General features: G+C 41.7%; 1 protein-coding gene across 2 annotated transcripts in view; it reads left to right on the top strand.

Moving 5' to 3' along the window:
• The window catches only part of htr2cl1 (5-hydroxytryptamine (serotonin) receptor 2C, G protein-coupled-like 1), a 136,748-nt gene that overhangs the window by 32,977 nt on the left and 79,385 nt on the right, over positions 1-24,386 (top strand). For both annotated transcript variants that reach the window (XM_013914600.1, XM_013914599.1), the window contains exon 2: positions 7,258-7,380. The gene's annotated coding sequence lies outside the window, so the exon portion shown is untranslated. The remainder of the gene's footprint in view (positions 1-7,257; positions 7,381-24,386) is intronic.

The following is a 24,386-nucleotide window of genomic DNA, read 5'->3' as shown; positions in this document are numbered from 1 at the left end:
TTTACTACAACCTGTGATTTGAAGTAAATTACAACATGCAAGGTTTCCAAATTAGTCTGTTGTTTTAAAGTTATTCATTCTGGTTTTTGAGATTTGAGGATTTGAGTTTCTTAACAAGATATTTTATGATAACTCTAATGCCAGCTAATGCATATAGAGCTTGCATTACAGTTCCCTTTAATGTGTGTGTTCATGTTCTGTCCTTTTATTTGAGATTGTACTTGAAGAGCTGCTACAATCAGCAGAAAGCTAATTGAATGGTTTGTGTGTGTGTGTGTTTGTGGCACTGCATATGGAGTATCTATTTACTTTACACTGTAGCTGTGTGAGAAAGCTTTCTCTTTGGAGTATATGATTAGTGAAAAGCTATTTCCTATACGTGGGTAGTAAAGCCTGCGTGTGTGTGTGTGTGTGTGTGTGTGTGTGTGTGTGTGTGTGTGTGTCCCATCTGTTTTCCACCCTCTCACTCTCTCCATCTCCTCAAGCCTGTCTGCTCTTGGCTACAATCTATCTTCGTCGCCATTTGATGCCGCAGCTAATCATCACAAAATCTACCAACCTGCATTCTCGTGCTCGTCCTCTTTCTTTCTCCCCATTTCATATTTCAGTTTTATGGCTTCTGGTTTTACTATCTCTCCTGTAATACAGCAGTCTGCCTCTCTCATTCTTTTCTCCCTGTTGTTTTTTTATTAAATGCAAACAAAAAGATAACCTTCATCACGTCTACAGTGTCAAACACTTTCAATATTTTTTGTTTGTATAAATGTGAGCTGAGGAATGTGTGTATCCAGGGCTTTGTCAGAAGAACATTTCTATTACACCTATGGTGAATGACTAACACTTAAGTGGCTCCGCGCTGCACAGCATGACAATATCGTTCATTAAATTGCCACTGCTGTCACAGAGGTGCTACCGGGAGATGTAATTATGTAAAAACATTCCCCTGTGCTGCTTGGATGGTTTAATATCTACAAAAATCTGCTGTAACTCCAGCATTGCTGATGTTACCATTGTAGTTGAAGGCTGCTGCTAGGTGAGGAGTAAAGGGAGCAGGATGAGAAATGCGAAGGACAAAAGGCAGCACTGGCAGAACTGAGCTGGAAAAACAAAGATGGTGTTTTACTTGGCAGCCTGGGAATGGAGGAAAAATGAAACAAAGGAGGAAAAACTAGAAGGGAAAGGGATGACAAAAACTATTGAAAACAGTTACTTAAACAATAAAACAGCAATGCTACCCTCTGCTTTCCATAAGACCAAGTTGTTCTACTTGCAAGTTTAAACTGATCTGTCAGGTCAGAAAATATGAAGTCATCAGTCATAGCCACAGCAGACCTGATCAGAGCTTTTGCGCATGTGCAAGCTGCTCTGCAACCCACCTCCAACCCATCTCCCAATTCCCATATCATTTATATACAGGAGACCAGAAAGAGATCCAACAGTGAGTGTCTACAGCCATCTGTAAAACACGATGGAGGCTCTGTCATGGTTTGGGCCTCTATTTCAGCCTTCGGTGTTGGAGATCTTGTCAGCCTTGTCATCTGAAAGCATCTGATTGGCATCAGATTAATTTTCAAGCATGACATTGATCCCAAACACACACCAGTGCAGCAAAAGCAAACCAGGAAAACTAAACTGGAGCACTACTAGTCATGGATTGGCCTCCCCGGAGCCCTGACCTCAACATTATTGATGTTGTCGGATCATCTTAAAGAAGAGCTTTGAATGTCCTTCAAAAAGCCTGGAGAGCTATTCCTAAAGACTACTTAAAGAAACTACAAGAAAGCTTCCCTGAGAGAGTTCAGGCCGTGTTGAAGGATAAACATGGTCATACCAAATATTGACTTTCAAGCTTGGTACTGTAGAATTGTACAACCTCTGTTTTTCCTTATATACTGCCTTTCCATGTATGTCTGCACATGTTCCAATAAGTCGCTGTACCTATTTCCCATTTTTCTAGCAAAATACAAAGAATTGATGGATGTCTCGAGACTTTTTTTTACAGTACTGTATTACCTTTGCAAACATTAAAATTGCTGTGTACTCTACACTCAACTGATGGCTTCAGATAGAGAATTTGGAGTGTGTGGCCTTAGCACATCTAGGTGTGTCCCTGAGATTTACTTTGCAGAGATGTCCCACACAGATGTTGTATGTGATTTAAAATGAAGAACTACGTGGTTAGCATAGCGCATGTCGTGCCTCATACACCACTAAAGAAAAACAACAAAGGGTCAAAGACAAATTCACTGAAAAACTTCTGCATCAGTAAGTCTTTAGAATCTAAAACGCAAAACACGCTACCGTACAAGGACGACACCCGTGAATACACCACCACTGTTAACCTTGTCATTTCAGTTAGGGTTTCCAACTACAAAGCCTGCGTTCAGATGTGTCCTTAGGCTAACTGTCTAATCCGCTGTGGCTTGTGTTTAGCTGATACTTCAAGCTAATTACATCTCCATCATTTCCAGAAACAAAATTAAATCAAGCAAGATAATTAACGGACTGAGAGCTTTCTACCCTTGCTGTTGTTACATCAGAGCTTAAGTGTTGCTTTTTTGAGATCTTATTTAACAACTCTGACAGCAGAAACAGCTTTGTTAAAGATTGAGGATAAGCTCTTGTTGCCTAGAGAGCAAAAAGTGTTGCTTATTGTGGTTTCAGCTGAGCTTTTTGAGTAGTTGGAGGCATGCTCCGATCCCAAAAAGCACAGCCTTGCCAACCCTGGTGGTAACAGGGGATCTAATTAGCAAATTAGCAAACTTTATTGTTCATGTAGTGCTTTTTTCCATATGCTTTTGGAAAGGAAAGTCAGCTTGTACCTAGGCATGTTAGTGTTTGAATGTTAAGTAGGGTTTATATTTCCTGAGACACACAGAAGTTAAAGGTTCATTTGGAAATGTATACTGAGAGCTTCTGCACTCCACATAAATGAGAGAGTGACAGAGCAATATATTTCATCCCTACTGGCCGCCACCGCAGCTTTGACCTTTGCGCTTCTTATATTGGCTGCTTGTGATGGTGGCTTCTCGCATTAATAGCGCAGGTCCAGGGTGGCTGACAAGGAGGATCGTGGCTGGGTTCTGTTGTTCGATTTTCGAGTCGCTGTCACAATTAACTGTGAAAACAGAAAACGAGAGAAGAAAGAGTGAAGCGGGACGAGGGATCAATAAATGTCACAGCTACATGAGATACACATGAATGCACCTCTGCCTTAGGGTTGGTTGGTTGGTTTATTTCTTTGTATTAACTTTCTGATATCTTTTACATTAGACATGCAAATGGGGTGGATCTGTGGTGACTTTGGTGAGTGGTATTTAATAAGCTGCACAGCAGTCCCTGAAAGGATTGAAATCCCCTGACTCTGATGATCCTCTGCTCTCTTACTGCCACAAGACTGACATTTGTGATTTTGTTTTAAAGATCTTAAAAAAAACACCTTGGATCGATTGGCTCAAAATTTGGTACACGGGTCAAATTCTTGTCTTTTCAGTAAGCACGACTATAACACCTTGATAGAGAGGATAGTGTTGTCCTCCCTGGACTTCCTGGGTTGCTGGAGTCTTCCTCTGTGCACTTTGCATGTTCTCACTGTGCATACATGGGTTATTTTCAGGTACTCCGGCTTCCTGCCACGGTCCAAAGACATGTTTACATCTATTAACCCAGCACGCATGAGTGTGAATGGTGCCTGTCTTCCTGTTCGCCCTGCGACAGACTGGCGAACTGTTCAGTGTGTTTTTTCACTGTAATACAGCTGAAATAGGGTTCAGCCTATAAGTAGTTAGGATGATGGATGGACAGTGGTAGCATTGTACAAACCATTATGCAAATACTTTGGCTTGTGACCACATACCACAGCTAATGACTGCTCCTTAACTGAGCTCAGCTGTACTTTGTAGAAGTATACCAGCATAATTAAGTGCTCAGGCAAAAACAAACATGGGATGTCATAATGTGCATGTTATGTGCATGTTATGACTTTAGATCCAGGTCTTTAGACAACTTCTAAATACCTTTTTTGTTTAAGTTCCATAGAGCGTTGTTATTGGTCAGTATTATAAACTCTTAGTTTTCTTAGACACAACAGGAAAAAAATATCCCACGGCCACTTCTCAACACATCTCTTTTGTCCATATTTGTGGAATGTGTTCATGGTGCATGTATGGTAATGCACTATGTTGGACTGGTGCAGTTCATTGTAAACGTTAAATTATATCACAGGTAGCAGATATCAGTTTATATTAAAAGCAATAACAGTGATTAGAGTCACTGAATTCTACCTTTTTATAGAAGCATTGTGGTGCCAGGGGGTTGGAAATCAGCCAAATAACCTCTGCTTCTATCTTGTTGAATTCAATTGGCTAAACCCACAAAGAGCAGTGACTCTCACAACAACAAGGTCAGCTGATTACAGCCTCTATTCAATGCAGGGTTGACATTACTCATAATAAAATTAATGTCATGTGTAAATACAGTTCCTTTATATATCCGTATGTCGTTTTAAAATCACAAACACAGCTAACAATATTAGCTCGGTGGCGAGTAGCCTTCAGTATCTTTGATATCCTATTGCTGTGTGATTTATTACTACTACTGAAGTGGCACATAACCCAGGTACTGTAGCTACCGCAACTAAAACAAGGTAGTTGCAGTGGGCTAGCATTAGTTTTTTAGAAAGAACTTACCTCCTGATGTTTCTTTAGGTTGGAGTCTTTTGAAGCTGAGAGCAGCTTGGTTGCTGGCAAACAGAGTTTGCATCACACGGTCAGATTTCGCCCATTCCTTTCTTCTTTAAATGTGAAGTGTTGTCTGGATTTCCAAGTAAGAAATGCATTCCTGCCCGCACACTGCTGGCTCTGTTGTGCTGGCTTTGGGTCCATAGTGTACCTGACACCACCAACATTAACAGGACACTTACATTAGAGCTCCTTATTACGTGTTTTGTTTGGGTTTACCGCAATGCCAAGAATTATCAAAATTAGAGAGGGGATAGGAAGGGGATAGCCTAACATATGAAACAGGAAACACCGCTGTGTAATCCATTTATTTCAACAAAGTAACTGTATTCTAATTATCACCTTTTTAAATGGTAACTGTACAGTTAGTCATATTTTGTATTTTAAATACGTAACAGGAGATATTCTGTTACTCCCCAACACAGGTGAAGAAAAAAATTTTTTTTATCCTTCCTGTTTCTTTTTTCAAATGTCAGATGGCTGGTAGAAGACGATCTGTGAAATACGAAGCAGAGACAAAAGAAAGCATCAAGTCCGAGGGTAATGAAGTAACAGTAAAAGCAGCACTCTGACAAAGACAAATGAAGCGCTCATGGCTCAGGCTGTTTATCGTACTGAAGAAGAATGGATGGCTGTAAATGGCTTCTGAAATGGTCAATATTACCTGTACATATAAAGAAGCAGCCCCTTTGAATATTACTGTTCCACTGAATAGCAATTATCAGGTGGAATTACTTCCATGGAGAGGCTAGTTACCGCCCTTTTGTTACTATCATAGCCATTATCCACTCTAATGACCAATCAAAAGAAAGTAAACCATATTATGATGGAGGACTCTAATGCTCGTACGTATAAAGTCTGAAGACCTTCACCCTGGTGACCTGGAAAATTGATCCATATGGAACATATGTTAAACTAAAGAGCACATGAAAATGAACTAAAGTCAAGCATGGAAATGGAAGTCACTTCAATAAATAGGTGGTGAGAGATATTCTGCTGCCACACGTCTCACAGTACATCATAAATTATGACTTGATCCCTTAATGAATTTTGCTCACTTCCAAAGGAACAAACAGTCTCTGATTTTATATAAGCTTCATTTTAATGGAGAGAGAACTAATATCAACAAAAAAATCAGGTCAAGCATGCTACATAAAAGTTATAAACTGTTTTTTGTGCATTAAAGTGAGTTAAAGAGCTTCGAAAGAAAAGTGCTCGATTGGACAGAGATCTATGAGTGCGGAGGCTGTTTGAGTACAGTGAACTTACTGTAATGTCCAGGAAACCAGTTTGAGATTATTTGAGCTTTGTGAAATTGTGTGTTGTCTAAGGAGCTTGGAAAGAAAAGCGTCTGGACTTCTTTAAGTTGCTTGAAGACGTTTCACCTCTCATCCGATAAGCTTCTTCAGTTCTAAGGTCAAATGGTGGAGAGTCACAGATATAAACCTAGTGGGAGTAACCCCCCACAGAGGGACAAAAGGACCCCCTAGTGATCCTCTAATCGCCTGAGCCAAGGTGTGAAACTGGGTGTGGGCTCTAGCATCAAATGGTGGAGAGTCCCAGATTTAAGCTCTGTGGGAGTAACCCGTCAAGAGGGAAAACGGGTAAATGGTAAATGGCCTGTATTTGTATAGCGCTTTTACTAGTCCCTAAGGACCCCAAAGCGCTTTACACAACCAGTCATCCACCCATTCACACACTGGTGATGGTAATCTACATTGTAGCCACAGCCGCCCTGGGGCGCACTGACAGAGGCAAGGCTGCTGGACACTGGCGCCACCGGACCCTCTAACCACCACCAGTAGGCAACGAGTAAAGTGTCGTGCCCAAAGACACAACGACTGAGACTGTCCAAGCTGGGGCTCAAACCGGCAACCTTCCAATTACAAGGCGAACTCCCAACTCTTGAGCCACAATCGCCGATCGCCATTGTAAACCCCCGCCTCTGTTCAAAGATGGTCGCTCACAGTGGACATAGATGGCTTCTTTCACTCCTCTTTCAAACCATCTGTCCTCTCTGTCCAAAATGTGAACATTGGCATCCTTGAAGGAGTGACCTTTGTCCTTTAGATGCAAATGGACAGCCGAGTCTTGTCCCGTTGAGGCGGCTCTTCTATGTAGAGACTATGATGATCTTAGACTACGATGACCTGGATGACTGAGAACCTTCACAGACATTAGAGTGGTTTAAGGATCCAGTCCCCAAGTAAGATGTTTTGTATCAAACTATCAATCACACCATACAGACATTTCAACTTGGCCTACAAGACTACCTGTAACGAGCTACGAATCCCTTTTTCAATAATCACAAATGTTTTGCTATATTTATTTGTATATATGAAAAAAAAAAATTGTTTCCAGCAAGACGCTGTGACAACTCTTGCCTGAATGCCATCCGGGATTATTGAATGAATGAAAATAGTTTTTAAAAAATCATGCAGAGCCTGATTTTTTAACTCACTCGGCACCAATTAGATTCTAAAATTCTAAATTTATCCACCATTTGTTTCTCTTCCAGACTGAAAAGCACAAGTCAGATGTTAGACACTTCAGTGTTTCCAAAGCACACATGAAAGCACGCTGAGGCTGTTCACCCATGGGAGACCGTTACACGCGAAGATCAAAACAGCATTTGGCACGGGTGAGTACATCACCGACACACACATATGAACACAAAATGCGACTGGATTCAGTTCAGTTATTCATAAGTATGGAATGCAGACTTAGTGTCTCAATCAGTCATATTAGTGCGTCAGATTGTGCGCCGACTGGCTGGTCAGTCATTATGCTGTGATATAAACAGGAAGTATACGAGATTTCACAGCTTTGTTTGTGTGTGTGTGTTTTTCAGAAATGGCATTATGCCATATTTTTTGTTATTTTTATAGTGTTTGCTTGTAGATGTGGGCCGTAGCGGTGTGAGAACTCAGTCTTAAACAACCTGACACAATCTGAATTTTGCCACAGGCTATGTATCGTTTGGATGGGTCTCACAGTGGGATCTAGGACCACCGTTTTGCCACATTTGTCAAGGGACTGTCAACTTGCATCTGAAGCAGCCCAAAATCTCTAGAGTGTAAAGAACTTACACATGCACAAACACATACAGACTCACAATCCAGTATCATACAGTCAAAGCTGTGCAGAGCTCAGAGATGCTGTAGGCGTGTTTAGTGTTGGGTTCAGACAAAGAACATCAACATTCAGTGTTATGTGGCACCATCTGTCCCTGAACAGCAAAACTCCCACGTGAGGGCATCTACACACACTTACAAAGAAGCACACACAAACATAGATGGATATACAATAAGTAAATACTCTCATGTCCCCCTCACATGTTCTCATATTTTGCTAATTATCTCCCTTACGGATGCCTGATTTCCCCTCGCTTCCTCCGTCTTTTTCACCTCTGTCTCCTCTCGTCTCCCGCTGCATCTGATAGAGTCTATTTAAGGGGACTGCGCACACACACAAACGCACACACACAAATCGCCCTCTCCCTGTTGCTCTCAGGCTGTCTTTCACTTTGGGAAAGTTGCAGCTTTCATCCAACTTTGACGACTTCACATTAATTAGCTCAGTGGTTTGTTCTTCTGCTGGAGTGTGTGCTAGTTAGAAAAGTGGTGTCTGCTGATATTTGATAAGTGGGTGTGCACTACACTTTCTCTGTGACATTTCGGTGTCTGTCATTCGGAAAAAGCACACCCACATTTTGATGCCACGGCATGAGAGACCCTTACTGGCATAATCCCCTAGTTACCAAGGGCCTGGTTTAAGATAAGGAGTAGTAGAATGGCTTTGTAATCAGTGCAAAGTTTCTTTAATGATACAATGAACTAAAGGAATTTAATTACTTACGCTTCCCTGGTCATGAGGAGACCAGTTGTTTGGCTTTTGGGAGGCATGTTGGCTCCACTCTTCTCTAATAGTTTTCTAACTGGTCAACAGTCCTGGGTCTTTCTAACATTTTTCTTTCATGAGGGAACAAATGCTGTTGTATTAGATCCAGTGTAGTATTGCCTTCTGGATATTGAAGGCCTTCCCGGAAGTAGATTTCTGGATAGGAGCAGATGTTTGAAAATCTGTGTATAGCTTTCAGGACTGATGCAGCCTTTCCAGATGTGCAAGATGCCAATTTCATAGGCACTAATGCGACCTCCTACCATCAGGTATCTTGGCTTTTTGAAAAAAGTGTTAGTAACAAGCCGGATGATCCCTTTCCACTTTAGTAACTTTTAAAGTGAGCAATAGTTCTCCAAGTTTTTTGAAGGTTGTTGAAAGTTTTTTTGGTTCATTTTCACTCATTTTCAGTCCAGTCCTTGTACTTAACCATCTTGGGAATCATGTTGACTCAGGGATTAACCAGTGGTGTGTCTACGTATAACAAAAACTTAAGAACAATTTTTCAATTGTATCTTTAAACACTTTGTTACTAGCAGCCTGTTGCATAAGCACACGTTCCCATTTCTTTAAATGTTTTTTAAAAGGGGGGAAATATTCCTGCACAGACCTGACATAGGGATCGAGGGCCAGTTCTTTCAGGTGATCCATCACCAAAGGTCTGATGGAGTGAAAGGTTTGATTCAAATCATCATCAATACTGTAGAGAAGGTCAGGAGGGCAACGGTGAGTGTCCACAGCCATCTGTAAAATACGGTGCAGGCACTGTCATGGTTTGAGGCTCAGGTTCAGTCAGTTGTGTTGGAGGTCGTGTTAAAATTAATGGAATTATGAAAACAGTACAGTCAGATTTTGATTCACAATGCAATAACATCCTAAAAAAATTTAATAATTTCATTTTTACGGCATGACAATGATCCCAAGCATACTGTCAGTGTAGTAAAGACATGGCCAGAAAATCACACAGTGAAACACTAGCAGTCATGGATCGGCCTCCCCAGATCTCGAACCTCAACATTATTGAAGCAGTGTGGGATCATCTAAATGCAGCCAACATCCAAAGAAGAGCTTTGAATGTCCTTTAAGAAGCCTGGAGAACTATTCCTACTTAAAGAAATGACAAGAAAGCTGCCTGAGAGAGTTCAGACTGTGTTGAAGGATAAAGGTGGTCATACCAAATATTGACTTTCAAGCTCCTTGTATTGTAAAAGCTCTGTTTCTCCCTTATATAATGTATTAAGATGTATATTTGCACTTTTCAATAAATCAGTACACTTTAATATTAAACCCTGGTCACGTTATGTTGTGGCTGCGCAGTCAGCTAATGCTTGTTTTGCTCTTGTTAGCATGAATCCACGACACATATTGCTGTTACATTTCACAAAATGTTTGTTTTAGGAGTCTTAGGATTCTACTGACCGTCATGATTTTGATCTTTGGCTCTCTTCCACAGTTTGTCTTTTATCCTGATCACAGAGAGTTGTGTGACTGTAGGGTTTCCTCTCTATTATTGCAGGACCTTTACCTTATAATACAAAGTGCTTTGAGGTGACTGTTGTTGTGATTTGGCGCCATAAAACTGAAAATGAAAACTGAATTGAATTTCCGTGCAAAGAAAAACTAGCTTTATGAGTGTCACTTCAATAACTTTCAGTAATATTGCATTTATGTTTGTAGCTTTGAAGGGTTAATGAGACTACATATTACCACCACTTTTCAGTTTTATTAGTTTGCCTTAATTATGCATCAAGTGCAAGTACCACAGATCCATAAAGCCACTGCAGACTAAACAAGCTTTGCATTTCTTGGTAAACTGTGTTGAATTATGCCTGACTCTCATTCTCCTGACTTAAGGACTTCTGGTTTTCCTGTAATATTTAAATTTGGGGGTTTAAAAAAAGATGCTCCAATTCCAACCAAAAAGCACTTCCTACCTTAGAGAGACCAGCCTCCTCAAAAAACTTACCTTCTTCTGACACGTAAAATTGGTTTTTACAGAGACAGAAGTCAGAGATGCATACCCTGACATTTTAGAGTATTTTTAGTTGGTGTTTGAACAAGTCAGAGAGTCTGAGTGTCTGTTTTCCTTCCTCACTACCTCTCATGCTGCAGCTCTCATGTGATGATGAGACATTGTGTCATGTGCCCATCTGTCAGTGATGACTATGCCCTGATATCAGTACAAAATACACATATATACTAAACACATGCATGTTCTCTGTTGAGGAGGAGGAGAAAAAGGCCGTGTCTCTCAAGTTAATTAGTCTCTCTGGCACTCCGCTCCCCTCTTCTCTTCTCCAAAAGAGCGTCAAGGTCAGATTACTTCTCATGATGGATCTCCGCATGTGTTCATGTCCCACTTTCTCCCGTTTTTCTCCGTTACACACATAAAGATGCACGTGCTTTCACAATGTCTTTGATCCTAAAGCCAGAATCGATTTGTTTTGTTGATGCAGTAGAGCTACCGAGTGTAATGACCTCTTCACTGTAGCTGCAGGGACAACATGTGTGTGTATGTGTGTGGCTGCAGGGATCAGCCATAATGAAGTGTGAATCCATCTGATAAAAAAAGTGTGTGAGTCGGTGAACTTCCCCAAGGGACTTACACACTGCTTTTACACAGATTACCTCTGGAAGAGTGCGCCTCTGTCTAGTTAAGCTACTTTCACTTCATTTAATCTTAATTTCCTTTTAGTTTGACGTGCAGCTTTTTGATTGTTACAAATTAAACGTGAGTTAAGGCCTCTACACACCAAACGTATAAAATTTGTGGAAATATTTCGTGCGTCAAAAATATTTTTGAATTTGCCTATTCCTAACGCTACAGAGGAGAATTAGGGCCACATTAAGAAAAAAACATATATTATTGTTCATTTTGAAATTTTGAAATTACACTAGACTCACTATTTAGAGAGTAAAAAAGTAGAAATACTGTTTTGAAAAGAAAAAAGTCAAAATGTGGAGATTTAAGTTGTCCTTTCAAGCCAAATTCCTTCCATGGCTGCTGTGCTCTGCAAAATGCCTTCGCCACAGAACACCAGACGTGGCAGGCCCGCCATCAGAGCTCAGCTCTCTTCACAGATGAAAGCAGGTTCACGCTGAGCACTTGTGACAGACATGAAAGAGTCTGGAGAAACCGTGGCGATTGTTAAGCCGCCTGCAACATCATCCAGCATGACGGGTTTGGCAGTGGGTCAGTGACGGTGTGGGGAGGCATGTCCTCCTTTGTGTTGGTGAATGCCACACGGTGCTGGGTATGTGAGCAGAGGTCCCACTAATGGACGTCAGGACCGCATGGAGTCTGTGCCCGACGAGTAACCCGCTGGTGCTCGTTTTGCACGTCTCTCGGGGCGCGCCTCCTATTCCTCCTCACACACAGCAGCAGATCCTGAGCCTCAGGATGGTGTCTCCTCCACACTCTTGACACAGGATGCTACTTTGCAACCTGAATATGCCGCAGGTTATCTTTCCTAAGCGGGCAGATTGACATCTCAGAAGTTTAACTGACTTTGTGTTTTAATGCTTTTTTACAAAATCCTTTAGTTGTTTTTCTACATTAAATTAATCACATTCTCAGGCTTCAAACAGCAACATGTAGTGATGAAAAGAACCCATAAAGTGTGAGCGGTGTGTGTTCGAGGAGATGTGTGGCAGACGCTGAAGGAGCAGGTGCAGAGTGGACCGGCGGGTTCACAAAGGCGAGGAGCTGATTGGCAGGACTTTGCAGAAAGCTGACTGGCTGGCACACGCGGGAATCTGGAGTGCAGAGAGTTTGGAAACCACAGAGAAAAAAGTAGTTGTTATTACTGCTACACTTAATGGAAAAATTTGACAGAGAGTGGGTGGAAGAGCTGGAGTTAATATACTGCAGGACGATGATGTATACCTGTGTGGGGAAAGATGCTGGTGGAAGGAAGAACGTGCACAGGAAAAAGATTGATCTGAATCACCGAGCTGTATCACAATAAGTGAATGCAGATGTGCATTAATTTACTCATGACTCATGACAGTCTCTTCCACATATATCTGCATGCAACATGGCAGCTTTATATCCTTACTAGCTTCACATATGGTGACTGTCAAAACAATAAGAACAGAAGAATAAACGATACGTCAAGACCAAGTCGGAAGAAAGAGAAAAAAACTGAAAAGTAAAAGCCCAGTGAAAAAAAAACAACCTTACTCATAAAAGTTAGGATGCTCTTTTGAAGTCGGCTTACACATATGGAGAGTTTGCTTCTGCAGAGGTTTGGTTGCTGAAGGTTCAGTTCTTGGTAGTGAATGACAGGAAACTGTACTTTCCCGTTGTTGCCAGGGAACTGGGAACTTTTACTTTTGCACGAGCAGGACCTTTCAAGCTCTACTAATCCTTCCTGCACCGCGCTGCATCTCTATGTTTGCCTGCGTTGCCCGTATGCTGCCACTTTGATGGCATCACGCTCATCACCAAGAAGCCAATTCGCTCGCTTAGTGCAGAGCCACTTCACTTCTCACTCACTCAGCTCAATTAAGGCTTAAAGCACTTGAGACAGTCATTTTCTGTAAATTGTACCGATTTCTTCTAGAGCAGCATCTGATGCACTGATTTTTAATGACTGGGTCACAGCACTCTGGCTGAGGGTAGTTCTGACATTGCAATTGCTGCATCTTCCTTTACGTTTGTGGTGGCTTTTTGGCCAACCGAGGAACAAAGTGCATCACAAAGTACTTTGACGCTTCCCTTCCATTAATAGTGATTATTAAGCTTTTTTTCCACCCAGAAAGCTGACGCTGCAGTGGGAGTGGGACTGTCTCAAACCCCAACACTGGTATTTGTAGCCGCTGCCACTGTGTTTAAGTACCAGCTGAGACCATGAGCATGAGAAGTCCTATCTGAGGACTTTTGGGAATAAACTCTGAGCAACCCAAGTTCTTAAATTTATGCCTTGTGCAATCAGGCTGTCCAACACTATCTGTGGTGCTAACGCAGCCAAAAGGACAAGCTAATCTCCTTAATTATCACCGTAAGCTATTCATGATGATGATGCAGTCACTGTAGTGCTACAACAGGTTTATGGCCTTTGGATTACCCCGTACCCAGTACACTGGGGACATGGATCCCCAGGACATCTTTGTCACGTGCTGGGTCTGTGATCCAGCATTTTGGGTTCAGTTTGTATTGTTGACTTATGTTATTGAAGATATGTTAAGTTCTGGTTGTTGCTATTATTTATTAGGATCTGAGTTTCCTTGTATTTTGTCATTCATTGTTTATGTTAAGTTCATTTAGATATTAGCTCCTAGATTGTTTTAGTTTTTGTTCTTTGCTTGTTAAAGCCATTTGTGTCTTCGCCCCCTGTGGTTAAGTCTTTCTTGTTGGCTCATGTCTTAAGCTGTCATGTTTCATGTCTGCATGGTTCATTTGTCAAGTATGTGTCTTGTCTGCATCCCGTCATGTTTCCTGTTTATTTTGAAAGTCTTGTTTCCATGTTCTATGTGCTAATGTTTACACTTCCCCTGCGGTCTCATTATGATTTTTTGTGGCAGCTGTTTCCTCATGTGTTTCCACTTCCCATGATCACCCCTTGTGTGTCTGTGTGTTTCCGTTCAGTCTTCGTCAGATCGTCTGTACTATTTTCCCCATGTCAAGTCATAGTTCAAAGATCATAGTTACTGTCATAGTTCACAGTCATAGCAGTCACAATCGTCATAGTTTCCTACTCAGTCTGTCTCTTCGTCTGTGTCTGCTCCTGGGTCCTCCTCACTCTTGTTCTTATCGCTAAAATGGCCTGCATTTGTATAGCGCTTTACTCAGTCCCTAAGAACCCCAAGGACCCCTAAGTCATCCACCCATTCACACACACATTCACACACTGGTGATGGCAAGCTACATTGTAGCCACAGCTGCCCTGGGGCGCACTGACCGAGGCGAGGCTGCCGGACACTGGCGCCACCGGGCCCTCTGACCACCACCAGTAATGGTGGTGGTCAGAGGGCTAATGATAGTTCCTCATGGTTTGCTTCATGTTTGGGCTCATTGCCAATAATTTATGTGTTTAATGCATATGTACAGAAGAGAAGATGACAAGCATGTGCCTGTATAACTCTCTGGCCAGCGAATGTAACGCAAATACCTTCAGGACTCGACGTCATTTCACATGCGTGTTCATCAGGTTTTGATAGGTTGATTGGGGTTTTTTGTTGGTTTTTTTGCTCTTAGCCAGCATTTACAGTATTTACATTTTCTTGTGCTATGTTGTCCTATTCTTGTGAAAATATGTCATATTCAACAGTCAGGCTTTCCTGTTGGCTAATTTTTGAGTCATTTTCCACTTATTATAAGCCTATTAACAGGAAGCGATTGGTCATGCACAACAATGCCTCTAAAAGAGCCATTAATCAGCCATTGCATTAACTTTTCACCTACTTATTACTCTAATCAACCAATCACATGGCAGAAATTCAAGACAACCTGCTGAGGATTAAATTAGACATCAGGATGAGGAAGAAAGGCGATTTACTGTAAGTGGTTTGAATGTGTCGTGGTTGTTGGTGACAGACGGGCGGTCTGAGTATTTTTAGAAACTGCTGATCTATACTCAGATATCAGCTATCTGCTACACCCCTTGCCCCACAGGCTAAGTCAGCAAAGCGTAACTAATAAAACCACTGGTGAGTGTAAAGAGCCAATGTGTTACTAATATGCATGCTTAAAGCAGCTTCTAAGTGTCTGAATATATGTTCCTTTTCCTCTTGGCTGAATTCCTTGTAAAGAAAGTATAGCAGCAATTATTTGCTGCTATACTTTCAATTATTTGAAAGTATAGCAGTTGCTATACCAGGAAAAAGTATCCAAAATGTATCTGCAGAGGAAGTGCTCTTATTACGAATCATTTCAGTGAGGGAAATGCGGCATTAGTCAGCTCAGCCCTGACAGGGCTGCAGACCAAAAACAGCTGCTGAGTCTGGTTTAGGAAGTGTTCCTCCCTCTAATCAAGTGTTTTTCTTTAAGTGGGCAATCACTTATTAATTAGCAACTCCCAAGCCATAGCGAGCTCTCCTGACAGGCTGCCAAAAGAAAGATAATCAGAGTATATGGGCCTTTCAACTTTGGGGAACACAGTTGACAACCCATCACCGCACCCCCTCTGGGTGCACAAATCCAAATTAGCTCTCGTCACACCCTCTTGAATTTTTAGCAGACGCATGTCCCCATGACTGCCGGCCAAGATTCTGCAAATGTTTTAGGTGAAAAAAAGTCCATTATTCATTATCTGAATTCTCCACAGCGGTGTCAAATGGTAGAAATATAAGTGAGCGTCCTGCATTTGTGTGAAATTCCTCACCGGTGGGCAAATACTGAGAACTGCAGATTCATATAAGTCAATGCATTGGAGTTGATGCTGGAAGATCAGGTTAGAAACAGCCTTCAACTCACTTTTACCTCAATCTTAAAACGTAGTAAACATGAAGTACTGACTGTCTCTGTACCACAGTCACACGTATACCCACAAACTAATTGCTCTCCTTCAGGCTGTCTATCAAACAGCGCCTGGCTTTTTAATGACATGCTAATAAGGCACTAACGACAGAGGGAAACAAAGCCTAACAAGCTTTGCAATTAAAATGGCCGAAAAAATTTTCCTCCTCCTCTTCAGTCCTTCTTCTCTTCCGCTCCTCCCCAGGCGGGGGGTTGCCGGGCGTTTTGTCAGCCCTACTTGGTTTAAGTAGTTTTTATAATGGAGGCTGCCACATCAAGAAAGCGTCAGGAAGGATGCGAGTGCACATGAGAGGAGAGAGAGTGTGTTAAGTGTGTCCTTTTTGTTTAGTTTCCAATAATGTTCCTGTATGAGAGAGAAGGGCTGTGTCAGAATGCTGAGTAAAAGTCTCTGGAGGGTTGCCTACACACAAACACACACGCACACACACCGTGTGGGCGCACGGACACCCACTCGCAGTTTTTGTGCATTTACACACAAAGCTGTGCTCTCTGGTCCTCCCACTCGCTCTGCTTTCTTCTTCACCTTAGAGTCTTCGCAATAATGCGAAAGGACAAGGTCTCTGAAAAATTCAAACGGGAGCGGGAAGAGGGAGAAAAAGGAAAAGAGATGGTCCCCGTCACAAGAGGGATGAAGGGTCACCCTGTGTCCGCGTCGTTAACATAAATTATCGAACGCGTCTCCCCTGTTGACTGTCAAGCTGCTGCCCATCCACCCTCTGCCCCTCATTAAATATGAACGTGAAGCCCTTGCGGTGTGCGTTGGGGGAATGTAAGTGAAAAGTGGCCAAAACATGAACTTTCAGCATATGCTGTATCCTCTGTGATGCTTTCATTGCTTGTTGCGACCAAATTCAGTCAACAAGGGAGCCAATTTTCAAGAGCGTGTGCTTTTTTTTTTCTTGGTGAAGGAAAATTGGATGCTGTTCATCTGCGAGTATTGTGTAGTTTGCATTGCTGGCATGTCTCTTATTAGTCTCCTCGGCAACACTAACACCAGACTCATCTGTACTGAATAGCATGAAAAAGTCACAGCACAGTACTTTGGATGCAACGTGGACGCACAAAGTCGGCACAGCTGCTGATCAAAGAGTTTCAGTCCGATGTTTATTTAATGATTCACATGTGGCGTAAATGAACTGACTCCATCTTATCCAATCTCTTTTTCTCTATTTTTACTTGGTAGGCTTTTCCTTTGAATTAGCAATGTAGGCATCAGCAACTTTTAAACATCTGGATTTCATGTGTGTTTATATAAAGTTAAAGGCTTTGCTCGTCTACCTTCACACACATATGAATGTTAGGAGTGAGTTTATGGGAATTTTGACCATTCTGCCAGAAGCACATTGGACGAGAAGGCCTGGCTCACAGTTTTTGCTCTAATTCATCCCAAATTCTGTCGGGTTGAGGTCAGGAGTCTGTGCAGGCCAGCCAAGTTCTTCCACACCATAATCGCTCATCTAATAATAAAATGGAAGATCAGATCATTAAATAATTTTTACTGCCTGTTAGCCAGCTACTGTGGTTATTTAAGGTACTTGCAACCATATTTTAGTTATCCAAACCTACCAGACACTTTGTGTAGAAGTAATTGCACCAAAATTGGTTGAGTCACGCGTGGCTAGAAGAACTGCAGTCAGATAACTTTGACCTCTTCTCTGTGGAATTGTTTTTCACATCGATCGGCTATGTTTGGATATCTGGTTTCCTTAATTCCCTTTTGAGAACTGCATTTTGTTTTATCTTGGGTTGTCTTTGTCTAATATTGAAATTTGATTCATGATCTAGAACATGCTCCTGTGATAAATATGCAAATAATAAGAAAAAGAGCAAATACTGTCTCACAGCACTCTGTGTGGATCCATCCACTGTGGCGACCCCACGTGTGAGCAGCTGAACGAAGCTTTTAATGTCATGAACTTTGAAATTTAACTCGCTAGCTGAGGCTCACGCTGAGATGTAGCTCTTGGGTTCTGTGTAGTTTCTCTGAGCATTGCTCAGTCTGACCTTCGAGTTCACTCCTGTGAAAACTGTAGCATTGTGTTAACTCACACCTGACTGCTCCACAGCACAAAACTGCCAAAACTTCTGATTTTATAGAGGTGCTCACCCTTCTTGATGATAACTTGGCTGGCTGCTACTTATACTCTTAATTCCCAAAGAAGCAGTAAGGCTGTACTTAGTATTTCAAAGGACTGCAGAGAGTCCTGTGAAAACTTTGTTTCTGACATTACTGTCTGTATGTCTGTATAAGGCAACATGTCTTTTCTCCCCATGGATGTGTTGCTGTCTAGCAAACACATGCACGCAGGCAAGAAGAAACAGTGCCTTGTAGAGTCATCGCAGCAACCTCTGAGCACCGCACAGTGCAGGTTTTAGTGGCAGCTGTGTTAACTTTATTATCTGCTAAGTGCTCAGATTGTACAGAATTTGTTTGTTGAGCCCGTCTATAAATCAGGAATACAAGCCTGAAATGCACAGCCACACAAACGCTCAGCTCTTAATCTGCTGTGCAGACAAAGTAGCGAGGGCAGCAGCAGCATAAACAGGAGCCGTGCATTCATAAAAAAACTTTAAGTTGTGTTTGTATGAAGTTTCTACAAACCCGTGATCAGGAGAAACTCTTGGCAGTGAATTATTTCTTATGATGTCACCTTTATACAGTTTGCAGCAACCTTTAAAAAATAATCTTTGCTTTGGTAATAGATAGATTTGGACTAGATTTGGAGAGTTGGACTGTCTTTTAATTCTTCGTGGCACAGGTTCCTCAGAGATTCTGGTCAAACATTTGGCTGCAGTGTTACACATCTCCCAAATTTCCAGTTCTACCACATCCCAAAGATGCTCTATTGGATCTATTGGACTGAGAGTTTTTAAATTGTGTTGATAGGCCACGTAAAACCAGTTATGATAAAACATGGCATTTAGTTGTTTTGAACGGGGGTAAGTTTTAGGAGTGACGGCGGTGTTTTGAGATGTGAAAGATTTGCGACATTTAGCGCAAATCTTGTGTAGTTAGTGTGTAGTGTAGTCAATAGTTTTGTTGTGTGTGTCAGAACAATGAGGCGACTGCTGAATGTTACAGGTGTTACAGCAGTGATACATCTCCTGCTGTCAGGCCTGCAGGTATCAGGCTGTTGTTCTCCTTTATCTCATAGTGGACAGAAATTATTTTTTGGAGTGACACAAATAAGATTTTTTTTTCATTGTAAGTGGGCTAAAGCAGTTAATTAAAAGTAGTCTAACATAAATGCTGTAATTTGATTATTTTAATAAACCATATAACTCTGATGGATTCGATGCTGGCGTGACCACAGTGCACACGCCTGCTGTTGCTCACAGTGGTCCAAGGGACCGCTCATGGAGTTTGTGTGTTCGCTCAGACACATGAAAAATTACAGGGAACATTGACCAACACCATTACCCCACCACCAGCAGCCCGTGTTGATTCAAACCTGGATGGATTTTTGCTTTGGTGTTGTTTAAACCAAACTCTGAATGTTGCAGCAGAAATCAAGATAAACTTTAGTGAGCATGTGTGAACTGTAGCCTCAGTTCCCTGTGTCACCCTGTTTGCTCTGCTGACATTAAAGAGGGTAAGGAGGTAATGTTTAGTAACCAGTAATTAGACTACTTTTCTATTGTTATTTTGGAAACAAAAGAGAATCAAAGGCCTTTTGTGCACTGCGAATACATAAGTTCAGATTTCAAAAGAACTCTACTCTTTCAGTTCACAAACGAAGCGCCGTGCTTTGGGCCAAAACAATCTTTAAGGACACGTTCAAAGCTAACATCAGGCAGTCCGAGGATCTTGAGTAAGGTGTGTATCAACGTGCTGGAAGCATGCAACACTCAGAGCATTAATCCAGAAAAACACAAAGTGAATTTCATATTTAAAGACCAACTTTGAAAACAAAAAATAGACCTGAAAAAATCACAGCCAGTACTTTAATTTCTGTTTTTCTTATAGTCCTTAAACTTCAATTACATTCCTCACAGCAGGAAAATTGTCCTACAGCCATTTATTTATTTTTTGCACCAGCTTTTGTAGGGGGAGAGGTGGTGTACGCTCTCAGTCTGCTGCAGGGCTAACACAGAGACACAGACAGAGTCACACATGTGGCCAATGTTCTTGGACTGTGGGAGAAAGCCAGAGAACACATGCAGACACCTTCCACACAGAAGGGTCACAGTTGGCTGATGGATTTAAACCCACCATCTTCTAATTGTAAGGCAACGGTGCATTGTTCTTGTTTTTAAAAAAATAGAAAAACAAAAAGAAAAAAACTGGAGTTCATCCAGTCATTTCCATGCCACCTAATCATCCCTGCTAATGGATTATTCCTTTAAAATAACTCATGTTCAGAATAATTCATGCAGATCGGGGCAGTCCAGTAATTTTATGGGACTCTCTAAGTGTGTGGTGCAGCAGGTTCCTGTCAACAGATTGCCTAAAAAGTAATGAAGGAAGAGGTAATAACAGAGTCTGTTGTAAACCTACAGATTAGGGTCAGGAGCTTTACACACACCCTTACTAACGTAGGGCAGTTTTACATAATCCTGTATCACATAGTACTCCCTCTCAAATCCACACAAACTGGACCATGAGCAGAAACAGAAACTGCACTCTGTGACTGTTTATATTGGAACTCTGTACTCGGACTGGAAAAATCTCCACACATGTTATGATGACATTGTTAGTGTCGGGCTTGCACTGTTAGTGAGAAAACTGGGGAGTTAAATCGGCTCACAGACCGTATGAGCAGAGAAAACATGAGTTCCAGGCTTGATATTTTTCTATTATTAAGTTGGGAAAAGTTGTCCTCTTTTTTCCCTCACAGCACATCCGAGGTGGTCACGCAGCTCTTGGCAGTACATGTTTCTCCCACACTTTTTCAAATATGCAGCAATAACCCTTTAAACCCTAAACCGTCAGCATTTTTAGCAAGGGTGGGCAACTCCAGGCCTCAAGGGCCGGTGTTTTGCAGGTTTTAGACATCACCCTGGGTCAACACACCTGAATCAAATGATTAGTTCATTATCAGGCCTCTGGAGAACTTCAAGACATGTTCAGGAGGTAATTTAGTCAGCTGTGTTAGATCAAAGATACATCTAAAACCAGCAGGAAATCGGCCCTTGAGCCCTGGAGTTACCAACCCCTGGTTTAAAGGGTAAAATGCCATATTTGCTTTTGTTCCCTCAAGTTTTCCTTCAGGCAAAATCTGTAGATATTTTCCAGGTATCTATTTACCAGAAAAGAAATTGGAAATCAGAGCAGCAACAGGGAGAAGGTCAACCCTAACTAAGTAAGACGTGAAAGACCTAAATTACAAATACTGGAAAGGCAATATATTACACAAAAGTGGTGAACGAATGATTTAGGGTAATTGCATTTTCATTTTGGAGCACTACTATGCTAAACAAAGTCTCTCTGATGGCTCAGTCACACCTCCTTGTGACTATGTAAAAAGGCGGTGATTTTGAAGTCATACACTAATTGCCAGTAGTGTGTCAACATAGTGGATGCCCAGAAGTTGACCAGTCAACACTCTCAACCGTTTTGATCAAAAGGTTGCCCTTTGTGAGGCAGCCTGTCTCCAAACACTAAGGACAGACTCCAGTCATCCTTGGGGTGTTTTCACACCTGCAGTGTTTAGTCCGTTTAAATTAAACTGTGGTTTGTTTTCCCTCTTGATGCATTTATGCAGATGTGAACACAGTAATCGCTCTCAGGTGTGGACCGAGAAACTTCAGAGAAGGTGGTCTCTATTTGTGCCGTTTCAAATTAACTCCAGAACAATTCAATTATGCTGTAAACATATTCCGACATTAATCCAATTACTAGGTGTACTTTGATGTTAAAAACATCCCCTAGCCATGTATGCTTTGTATTCTGGGATGGAACAGGGTACTACAGATGTGCAAAAGTCTGTACGGGCTAGCAAGTAGCCTGGCCAACAAGCAGACTGAATATTCTCACATGGTTTGTAGTGAAGCATTTTGGTTCAGTTGGAGTTTTCTCTGCGAGAAAAGAAACCAAATCAAATCACGTGGAAAAGCTGCAAGCTTAAAAACATAGAGAGAGTGAGCTATAGGTGTAAAAACACCCTCACACACACTGGGATTGGTTTGCTTATACTTGCTGCCTAATTTATAAACACAGATATGCGATATGTCTCCTTGCAGTTGGGACTCATCTCAACTGGCTTTATTCTGGTCGTATTCCTATATATGCAGTTAAATTGCTGTCCTGCAGCAACAAATTGCATCTAACTGACAACTTGACCCCAATCAGTCACAAACTGATAGCAGACTGATTTTCTCTTATGGCCATTTTATTGACTTCCTGACACATCAGAGTCGCTTTGAAGATGGCAACTGACTGCGAGTGGGCCTTGGTCCCTGTCTTCAAAGCAACCAGTTCATTGCCGAGTGGCAGTAATTCTGCTCATTCTGTAATCGCCAGCCACTGTTGTCTGGCCACAAAGTTATTTTGCCTTTGCTTTCTGCTCCTTCTCTGTCTTCATCTATCCCTTTTCTCATTATGCTCTCAGTCTCCCTCCTTGTTAATGTGACCAGTGACAGGATTCAGCACAATGAAACTACAGACGTCAGTGGATTCATCAAATGCCACCTACGCGGCATGTGCTGTGTACCAGTACTAAGGACGTGAATTGAAGGTGAAGGCTCCAGTATCGTCGCGCTCACCACTACACGCATGCCTTTCTCTCTTTTTCTGCCCTGGTGCCCTTTAGATGAAACAAGAGAGAGGGAAAAGGTAGAGTGTAGGGTTCAAGCAAAGCTGATACCATCCTAGTTCATCAAATTGTGGCATGCAGATAACATAAATTTAAACAAATGCCAGGACAAAGACAAATAGGAACCTAGCAAATGGGAGAAGGTGAGAGATCTAAAGATGTCTAAAAATCTGTATGTGTGTTCTACAATGGAATGTCTATTAACTGTGCAACATTTTCAAAATATGTCAACATTTAATGGATTTCATGTACGGTGGCCCTGAGAGTTCAAAGTTGCATTTTAACTTAAGAAAACTCCAGCAAACAGAAAATGGCTGCAAAAGCACACAAAAGACAACAGATGCTGAATAAAACACAACATAGGACACAAACTGAAAATCTCACTCACAATGGAAGTGTTTGTGAGGGAACAGCTGCAGAAATGAACAGAAACCAAAACGTGCCAAGGATTGCACTTAAAAGAAGCTGAGGGCTCATGGTGAGGGAGAAAAAGATGGAAGGTAGTGTGTGTTTTAATCATGATTCATGTAATACTGTAGATACATGTTTGCTATTAGCTGTTTACTGTTAGCTTGTCACTTCTGCAGCTGGTCAGTCACATATCCATATACGTGGGTTAGAAATAGATCCAGGGTAAAGGAACAATCCAAAAACTGAAAATCAGTGCAGCAGATATTGTGCATTGAATGACACAGGGAAATGCTATGGTTTGGGTATAGGTGAGGGTTAGGCCATCCTCCATGGTGTGAAATGATATGTGAAAAGCTAAATACGTTGTTTCAGCACTTCCCCACACCAGGCTGTAAAGCTGCTGCAATCTGGATGTTGCAAGTAACTGGTCATAAGGGGGGGATTATGCTCCTGGAAAGGCAATAAGAAGACAAAAACCATTTCACAGTGAGCCTTGTTTTACTGGTTAAACCCCAAATTCTGCATGGAAATGTGTGAATCATATTTGAGTGGCAGGTTTGAAATGACGATGAACAAAGCAGTCAAAGTTATGCAAGTAGAGCATTACACAACAAATTACACAAAAGAAACAGCCATGTAGCTGTCTCTGGGTGACCCTCGTAGGTGTTTGCCAATTTGCATTTGGTTGAAGCATGTCCTAGCCTTAAGTCACAGCTGAGACGCTCATGTGTCCAGTGGGCATTTGCTACAATCTGGCAGCACAAATGAATGCACTGTGGACATTTTTGTGCTGGGAATAATACAGGCAGCTACACTCTTCATTTGGCAGAAGCCAAATGAAACTCCAACAGGAGGACAGTTTATTTTTAACAACCAAACAAATTTATCTTAACATGACCGCCATAGACACAAGAGATTGTTTCCATCTGCAGTAACATAAATCTATTGTATGTATCTATCACCCCAGCACAGAACAGAGCAGGCATTAATGCCAACAGTTAATGTTGTGGAAATTTTAACAATAACCTGCAACACACCCAGTGAGCTTGATTTGAAGTGGGTTTAATAAACACATTGCAATGTGGAGAGAGCATCCCAGTG

The sequence above is a fragment of the Pundamilia nyererei genome, unplaced genomic scaffold, assembly GCF_000239375.1.
Source record: "Pundamilia nyererei isolate P.nyererei 1_Seehausen unplaced genomic scaffold, PunNye1.0 scaffold00209, whole genome shotgun sequence".
NCBI classification, from domain to species: domain Eukaryota; kingdom Metazoa; phylum Chordata; class Actinopteri; order Cichliformes; family Cichlidae; genus Pundamilia; species Pundamilia nyererei.
The sequence above is the reverse complement of the archived record's forward strand: the minus strand, read 5'-3'. Positions and strand labels throughout refer to the sequence as shown.